This window comes from Oryx dammah, unplaced genomic scaffold, assembly GCF_014754425.2.
Source record: "Oryx dammah isolate SB20612 unplaced genomic scaffold, SCBI_Odam_1.1 HiC_scaffold_11, whole genome shotgun sequence".
Taxonomy (NCBI): Eukaryota; Metazoa; Chordata; class Mammalia; order Artiodactyla; family Bovidae; genus Oryx; species Oryx dammah.
In genome coordinates, this window is record NW_024070195.1 from 11,193,474 (window position 1) to 11,200,464 (window position 6,991).

Genomic DNA, 6,991 nt, shown 5'->3' on the forward strand with positions numbered 1-6,991 from the left:
TAATGTCATGCAACCATCACTACTATCTCCAGGAAATTTTCATCACCCAAGCAGAAACTCTGTATGTACCTATCAAACCCTAATTCCCCTCCTCCCAGCTCCTGGTAACCTCCATTCTACTTTCTGTGTCTGTGAATTTGTGTACTCTAGATTCCTCCTATAAGTGTAACCGTACAATATTTTTCCTTTTGAGACGGGCCTATTTCACTTAGCATAATATATTCAAGGTTCATTTATGTTAAAGAATGTATCAGAATTGCATTCTTTTTAAAAGGTTGGATACTATTTCATTGTATGAATATACCACATTTTGTTTATTTTCTCATCCATGGACAAGTTACATATTTCCATCTTTTGGGTACCGTGAATAATGCTACTATGAACACTAATGTTCAAGTGTCTGTTTGAGTCCCTACTTTCAGTGCTTGGGGTATATACCCTGAGCTGGAATTGCTGGATCATATGGTAAGTCTGTGTTTAGCTTTTTGAGGAACTGCCCAGTTGTTTTCCACTGCAACCTCACCATTTTACATTCCCACCAGCAAGAACTAAGTGTTCCAGTTTCTCTACATCTTTGCCAATACTTTATATTTTAAAAATAATATCCATCCTAGTAGGTGGGAAGTAATGTCTCCAAGATATATTTTTAATTAATGGGGTCTCTCTTGAGAAACCTGTATGCAGGTCAGGAAGCAACAGTTAGAACTGGACATGGAACAACAGACTGGTTCCAAATAGGAAAAGGAGTACATCAACGCTGTATATTGTCACCCTGCTTATTTAACTTCTATGCAGAGTATATCATGATAAACGCTGGGCTGGAAGAAGCACAAGCTGGAATCAAGATTGCTGGGAGAAATCTCAATAACCTCAGATACGCAGATGACACCACCCTTATGGCAGAAAGTGAAGAGGAACTAAAAAGCCTCTTGATGAACTTGAAAGAGGAGAGTGAAAATGTTGGCTGAAAGCTCAACATTCAGAAAACAAAGATCATGGCAACCGGTCCCATTACTTCATGGAAAATAGATGGAGAAACAATGGCTGACTTTATTTTTCTGGGTTCCAAAATCACTGCAGATGGTGACTGCAGCCATGAAATTAAAAGACGCTTACTCCTTGGAAGGAAAGTTATGACCAACCTAGACAGCATATTAAAAAGCAGAGACATTACTTTGTCAACAAAGGTCCATCTAGTCAAGGCTATGGTTTTTCCAGTGGTCATGTATGGTTGTGAGAGTTGGACTGTGAAGAAAGCTGAGCACAGAAGAGTTGATGCTTTTGAACTGTGGTGTTGGAGAAGACTCTTGAGAGTCCCTTGGACTGCAAGGAGATCCAACCAGTCCATCCTAAAGGAGATCAGTCCTGGGTGTTCATTGGAAGGACTGATGTTGAAGCTGAAACTCCAATACTTTGGCCACCTGATGTGAAGAGCTGACTCACTGGAAAAGACCCTGATGCTGGGAAAGATTGAGGGCAGGAGGAGAAGGGGACGACAGAGGATGAGATGGTTGGATGGCATTACTGACTCAACGGACATGAGTTTGGGTGGGCCCCAGGAGTTGGTGATGGACAGGGAGGCCTGGCATGCTGCGGTTCACGGAGTCACAGAGTCAGACATGACTGAGTGACTAAACTGAACTGAACTCTATCCAGTTCAACAAGGATTTTTGTTTTTCTATAGGTAAGACTGTTTGCCTAGGGGAAGTCTGAAGTCAGGCAGGTCCTAGTTTGAACAGCTCTATTTTACTTTGTTTCTTCAACTGTTAAATGGGAATAAGAACAGACTGTATTTCATAGCTTTGTTTCCATAATTCAAGGAGATAATGCACCGCAAGGGTTTAGCAGAAGGGCAGGTGGAGAATAATCACTTGAGAAATGGAAAAGACCGTGGCCATACTTTACCAAACGCGACTTTCCTTCAAACTTGTGTCTGACAAATGACAGCTGGTTCAGCCACTGTTAATCCATAAACCTTAGTGCTTTTTAAAAAGAATTTTATTTATTTTTGGATGTGCTGAGTCTTTGTCGCTGCAGTGGTCTTTCTCTAGTTGCAGCAGGGGCTGCTCTTCGTTGTGGTGTGCAAGCTTCTCATTGCAGGGCCTTCTCTTACTGATGAGCACAGGCTCCAGGGCATGCCAGCTTCAGAAGCTGCGGCTCCCAGGCTCTAGAGCACAAGCTCAGAAGTTGTGGCAGTATGTGGGATCTTCCCAGACCAGGGATTGAACCTAACTCCTGTACTGGCAGGCAGATTCTTTACCACTGAGCCATAAGGGAAACCTTAAACTTTAGTGATTAAATGACCATTGTCAGATTCTAATTGCTGGTTAATGATGAACTAGGTCATACAGATCAACCCCCCCGCAAAAAATAGTGAAAAACATCAGACTTCACAACAGCTTGAAGCCTGTTCAGCATGGTAGAATTGCACACACTGGGAAGCTCATGCGCCAGTGTTCGGCCAGATATCAGTAACTGGAGGGGTAAACACATTATTGGAGGATCTGCTGACACCCCTCGCCTCTGCTTCGGTTCAGTATCTGTGTCGGGGAAAGGGAACTGTCAGAGCTCAGCTCTCATGCAAGGAAGAGGGTCTGCTAGAAGACCCTGCCCACACAAAATGGGGACCCCCAAAGGGGAACCCTAAATCTTCAGTGTTAGGATGAAGGGGATCTACATTCAGCTCCCAGCTTCTCCCCACTGCCCAGCTGCGTGTAAAGAGAGCTGTTGACTGTTGAGCAGAATAGAAGAAACAACAAAGCAAGAGGGGGAAATGCCTGAGCCATCATAGCTTCAATACAGTACTGCCTCCATTAAAGGATGTACAGGTAGATTGACAGCTGACTTCTTCACAGCAATAGTGGACACCAAAAGGCACTGCTCAGAGAAGGATTATCAGTGCGCTGATGAAAGTAACTAGCAATCTAGAATTCTATACCTGGGAAAAATATTATTCAAAAATGAGGACAAAATAAAGACATGTTCAGATAAACAAAAACTGAGAGTTCATCACAAGGAAAACCTCACTAAAAAAAAAAAAAAAAAAGAATCCTAAAGAATAGTCTTCAGAATTAGACAGCCATCCCAGCTAGCAGAACTGAGATCAAAAAGATTAAAGTGGTAACATGGGTGAAACTAATTAGTGACTTAAAAATAGCAACAGCAATGACATTATCTACTGGGGTAAAATAAATAAATATTAATAACAAAGAGACACAAAATATTGTGCTAAAAATAGCATGTAAGTCACAAATGTGATGAATGGACTTGGAGTGTTTTGCACTCTTTGTACTATTTGGGGATGGGGTAAAGATTTTAATAATTTAAGGACTTAATAAGCCAAACACATGTTATTCAGTTCAGTTCAATTCAGTCACTCAGTCGTGTCCGACTTTTTGTGACCCCATGGACTGCAGCACACCGGGATTTCCTGTCCATCACCAGCTCTCAGAGCTTGTCAAACTTATGTCCGTCGAGTCAGTGGTGCCATCCAACCATCTCATCCTCTGTCGTCCCCTTCTCTTCCTGCCCTCTTTTCTAGCATCAGGGTCTTTTCCAATGAGTCAATTCTTCGTAACAGATAGCCAAAATATTGGAGTTTCAGCTTCAACATCAGTCCTTCCAATAAATATTCAGGATTGATTTCCTTTAGGATTAACTGCTTTGAGCTCCTTGCAGTCCAAGGGACTGTCAAGCGTCTTCTCCAACACCACAGTTCAAAAGCATCAGTTCTTCGGCGCTCAGCTTTGTTTACAGTTCCACTCTCACATCCATACATGACCACTGGAAAAAACATAGCTTTGACTAGACAGACCTTTGTCAGCAAAGTAATGTCTCTGCTTTTTAATATGCTGTCTAGGTTGGTCATAGCTTTTCTTCCAAGGAGCAAACATCTTTTAATTTCATGACTACATTCACCATTTGCAGTGATTTTGGAGCCCAAGAAAATAAAGCCTTTTATTGTTTCCATTGTTTCCCCATCTATTTTCCATGAAGTGATGGGACTGGATGCCATGATCTTAGTTTTTTGAATCTTGAGTTTTAAGACAGTATGAAAAGGCAAAAAGATATGACACATGTTATAGCTTCTAGGAACTGAATAAAAAAATAGAAACAGAGACTTCCTGTGGTCCAGTGGTTAAGACTTTGACTTCCAGTGCAGGGGGTGTGGGTTCCATCCCTCAATGGGGAGCTGAGATCCCACATGCTTCACAGCCAAAAAACCAAAACATGAAACAGAAGCAATACTGTAACACATTTAATAAGGACTTTTAAAAAACATAACAGAAATGGAGAATAAACTTTCATATTAGTAGAGAAGAAAAGCAAATAGTAAAAAATTTTCAATCATGAATGCTAAAATTAATAGAAGAAGCTTCAGTGAGAAATAGGATAATTGTACAGCCTCAAAATATCTCCCCAAATTTATTTACTAATTACTGAGCAGTATTAAGGACTTCCCAGGTGGTGCTAGTGGTAAAGAATGCGCCTGGAAATGCAGAAGATGCAAGAGACACGAGTTTGATCCCTGTGTCAGGAAGATTCTCTGGAGAAGGAAATGGCAGCTCACTCCAGTATTCTCACCTGGGAAATCCCATGGACAGAGGAGCCTGATGGGTCCCAGTCCAGGGGGTCGCAAAGAGTTGGACACGAGTGAGCACAGCACATTAACATACATCATGAATTTTTTGACACTCTTCCCTCCAAGAGGTGGAGCTAAATCCCCTCTGCCTGAGTGTAGACTGGCTTAGTAACTCGCTTTGAAAAGAACATGGAGAATAGAAAAGGATCACTTCATAGTACAGAAACCTGGCAGACACGACCTTATCAAAGTCATTAACTTTCACATCACCAGTAACAAATCACCTTAATATCATGAGCCCCTGACATAATACAATGAGATGAGTGCCTCACGTCTGTGGTGTTCTTCACACACACATACACATCCTAACCCAAGTCTTATATTAAGCAAACATCAGGTAAACCCAAACTGAGGGAGAAAATCTATGACCAATTCTCTTCAGAAGTGTCAAGGTCATGAATGATAAGGAAAACCCGGGGAACTGTCACAGATTGGAGGAGACTAAGGATGCTCTTGGTGCCGAGAACTAAATGAAATACAGTTCAAAATTCTGGTTTGAATCCTGGAATGGGGGGAAAAAGGGTAGAAAAACAGCTATGACAGGCCCTAGAGTTCCCTCTGTGCCTCTCACCTCCCAGAGCTCATACCCTTTTAATATCCCCTTTGTTGAGTGTGGACAGGACCTGAGCTTCTTTCTAACAGAATATAGCAAAGTAATGAGACATTACTCTAGCGATTACATTTTGTCGAATAGGACTCTGGGCTTCCCAGGTGGCTCTAGTGGTAAAGAATAGGAGACATAAGAGACACGGGTTCAATCCCTGGGTCAGGAGGATCCCCTGGAGGAGGGCCTGGCAACCCACTCCAGTATTCTAGCCTGGAGAACCCCATGGACAGAGGAGCTGTCATGGTGGTCTATAGTCCATAGGATTGCAAAGAGTCAGACACAACTGAAGCAGCTTAGCACACACGCAGACAGGACTCCATCTGGCTAGTAAACTCAAATTCTATTGCCAGCTTTGAAGAAGCACAATTTTAGGAAATACACGGGCATGTTGGAGAAACCTATATGGCAAGGATCTGCAAGCAGCCGCTAGGAGCAGAGGGGCTTCCCAAGTGGAGCTATTGGTAAAGAATCCACCTGCCAGTACAGGAGACACAAGAGATGTGGGTTCCATCCCTGTGTAGGGAAAATCCCATGGCAGAGGAAATGGCAATCCACTCCAGTATTCTTGCCTGGAGAATCCCACGGACAGGAGCTGGCAGGCTACAGTCCATGGGGTCGCAAAGAGTTGGACATGACTGAGTGACTGAGTATGAGCAAGAACAGAGAGAGACCTCTGAAAGACTGAAATCCTCAGTTTCGCAGCTGCAGGAAATGCATTCTCACAACAATCTGAGAAAGTTTGAAAGCAGGTCTTTCCCCAGTTGAGGTTCTTATGAGATCACAGTTCTGGCTAACACCTGGATTGTAGTCTGATAAAACCTTAAAGAAACTGACTAAGCCAGACACAAACTTCTGACCTATAGAAATCATGTTTTTAAAACTGCTAATTTTTTTGATAATTTGTTATACAGCAATAAGACAACTGCTAAACCTACCTCCCCCCGAAAGTTGCACTTTTAAAACCTCAAATTCTTTAACTTTTCAGTTAGGTTCCTAATCATCTTTTTCTAAAGTTAGTACATTTTACCATCAAGAAGCCTTTGAAAGTGTTTAGTCCTGTTCATAAATGTAATTAAATTTCTATAAACATGTTACACCACATATTTAAATTCAATATATTCATTTTCCTTTTAGTGCTTCAATTAAGTCAAATCTTCCCCTGTATTTAAATAACTTGTGAATCTATTACATTTAAATTATAAATAGGTTGAACCTTATGTTCTCCTATTTCAACTCTACATACAGACTTGGTTAGACTGTAACTTAAAATAACAAATTTTAGAGGAGAAGAAATAATTGTTCCTCTGCCCTTCTGAATTCTTAGCTAAGAACCCTGGAACATGATTTTGTGCCTGGGAAGAGGAAAGGTATGATGGAACATTCCAGAAGGAAAGGAAATGGAATGCACAAGGTGGTCTTCTGTCTCCATCCTGTAGAAAGGGAGTAGGCAAGAGACCAAGAGGCGAGGTACCTTCCTGGTTAATAATGAGCAAGGTCACCCAAAGGAGGTTTTTCCTTTAAGATGTGAAAGTGAAGTTGCTCAGTTGTGTCCGACTCTCTGCGACCCCATGGACTGTAGCCTACCAGGCTCCTCCGTCCATGGGATTTTCCAGGCAAGAATACTGGAGTGGGTTGCCATTTCCTTCTCCAGGGGATCTTCCCGACCCAGGGATCGAACCCAGGTCTCCTGCATTGTAGGCACACGCTTTACCGTCTGAGTAAGATGTGGTAGGTAAAAACAA